General features: G+C 35.9%; 1 protein-coding gene across 1 annotated transcript in view; it reads left to right on the top strand.

Moving 5' to 3' along the window:
• Positions 1-2,500, top strand: part of LOC125043601 — a 15,587-nt gene that overhangs the window by 1,651 nt on the left and 11,436 nt on the right. The window lies entirely within an intron of this gene.

Below are 2,500 nucleotides of genomic sequence, written 5' to 3' on the forward strand. Positions count from 1 at the left end.
ACTGTTGCTATATATTTTTTTTTTTTTTTTGCAGTCAAATATATTTTTGTACCAATCATACTCTTATATTTCATTCATAGTTCTATTCCATGACTTAATTATTACTTAAAAAGCCTCCTCGTTCATTTTAATCCTTGATTCTTAATCATCAACTCTCCCTCTATCTATATATCTATCTATCTATCTATCTATCTATCTATCTATCTATCTACATCTATTCATCTCTCTCTCTCTCTCTCTCTCTCTCTCTCTTTCTCTCTTTCTCTCTTTCTCTCTTTCTCTCTTTCTCTCTTTCTCTCTTTCTCTTTCTCTTTCTCTTTCTCTCTCTCTCTCTCTCTCTCTCTCTTACTTTCTCTCTCTCTCTCTCTCTCTCTCTCTCTCTCTCTCTCTCTCTCTCTCTCTCTCTCTCTCTCTCTCTCTCTCTCTCTCTCTCTCCCTCTCTCTCGGTCTGCGTAGAACAAAGCTTTTTGAAAAAAGTTCAAAGAATCCGCTATACTGTATGAACCTCCCTCCCTCTCTCTCCCTTCCCCCTCCTCCCCCCCTTTCCCTTCGCCCTTCCTTTTCCTCCTCCCCCCCCCCCTTCCCCCTCTTCGTTCCTTCCTTCTGTTTTCTTTCGTTGTTTTTTTTTTTTTTTTTTTTTTTTTACATTATTCTTAGAATGCGGGAGTTTCTGCCAGCTATGAACAGCGTCTACTACTGGCTGTTCGGTATCTACGACTTCTAAATGTGCAACTTGCTAAAACATGGCGTTGTTAATTGCTCTTGGTTAGACGATCGTTTTTTTTTATTTTTCGTGTTTCTAATTCTTTTTCTTTCTTTCTTTCTTACTTCTTCTGTTTTATTTTCTTCGTCTTCTTGGTTATCTACATTATCTTAATCATCTTCATTATCTTTTTATCTTGTTTTTCTTCTTTACTTCATTTTCTTCCTTTCTTCATGTTTTTCCTCCTCTTTTCTTTATCTTCTTTTCTTCTTCTATTTCTTCTTATTCCTCATCTTTTTTTCTTCTTCTATGCATGTATGTAACTTGATATTTATCATTTTATATGTTATTCTTATTATATGACACTTAAAGAACTACGTAACTACGCCCTTGGTGATAAATATATATTTTTTTATTATTTATATGCAAGATTATTTCATTATTTAATTCAATAATCAAATCAGCTTCCTTTTATCTTTCCTTTCGTATACTAAATCACCGGTTTTTAGGGTCATGTCTTGAACAAATCGCCTAATTAAAGTAATCAGAATGATACCGGTACATATGACCTCAAGGGCTAGTATATCCGCTGACAATGACTTCGATATCTTTCAAATACTCATTACCAGTTATTTAATTAGTGCTAATGATACCCTTATCTTGCACATTTTATCATACCTGTGTCATACTGGCTCCTAATCATCTAATTCGTACCTGGAATGAAACAAAAAATATTTATTAGTGGATAATTATTTATATATGTATATGCATGTATGTATATAGATAGATAGACTGATCGATTGATTGATATTGATACAGATATAAATATAAATGTGTGTGAGTGTATGTGTGTGTGTGTGTGTGTGTGTGTGTGTGTGTGTGTGTGTGTGTGTTGTAATGATATTAAATTCATTTTGGAAGAAAAGAGGTTTTAGTGTGTGAGAAATGGAGAATTTTCGCTGTTTTTTATGAATCTCTCGTGCTTAATTCATTTTCTGGGAAATAGCCTTTTCCAAGGAGAAATTTTGAAAGGGTCTCAACACGGCAATTAAGAAGAAAAATTAACAGATCTCGGCTTAATTACGGTCTCGAGGGCCGTAGAAAACGGATGTATAAAAGCTTTTCACATGAGATAAAGGGGGTAAAGGAGAGAAAGTGAGAGGGAGAGACAGATAGGTAGATAGATAGAGAGAGAGAGAGAGAGAGAGAGAGAGAAAGAGAGAGAGAGAGAGAGATAGAGAGAGAGAGAGATGAGAGAGAGAGAGAGAGAGAGAGAGAGAGAGAGAGAGAGAGAGAGAGAGAGAGAGAGAGGGGGGGGGGGGGGGGGGGGAAGCACATGGGAAAGAGGGAGATCATGAGGAGGTAAAAAAAAAAAAAACGAAAAGATACGGAAAAGGATACGGATACAAAAAAAAGGAGAGAAAAAGTTAAACGCTACGGAAAGGGATGGAAAAAAAACACGGAAAGAGATACGGACAAAAAAATAGATAAAAACAAAAAGATACGGAAAGAGAAAATAAAAAAAAAAATGTGAAAAGTGATACAGACGCATAAAAAAAAAAAAAAAAAATCGGAAAGGGAACAGGATACACAAAAAACGAAAAAAGAAAAAGAAAAGAAAAAGGAAACGTGGAGGGAGGTCCGCAAGTCAAGGAAAATATCACAAAAAAAAACCTTTTAAGAAAAATAAACGAAAGGAGAGGAAGAAGCGCAAAAAAAGAGAGCAGGATAAGTGCCCAGAAGAGCCGAGTGCTGAACACCCACTTCCGGAAGGCTGAGAGTCGCCATGTCGTCGCT

Source organism: Penaeus chinensis, chromosome 34 (assembly GCF_019202785.1).
Source record: "Penaeus chinensis breed Huanghai No. 1 chromosome 34, ASM1920278v2, whole genome shotgun sequence".
Taxonomy (NCBI): domain Eukaryota; kingdom Metazoa; phylum Arthropoda; class Malacostraca; order Decapoda; family Penaeidae; genus Penaeus; species Penaeus chinensis.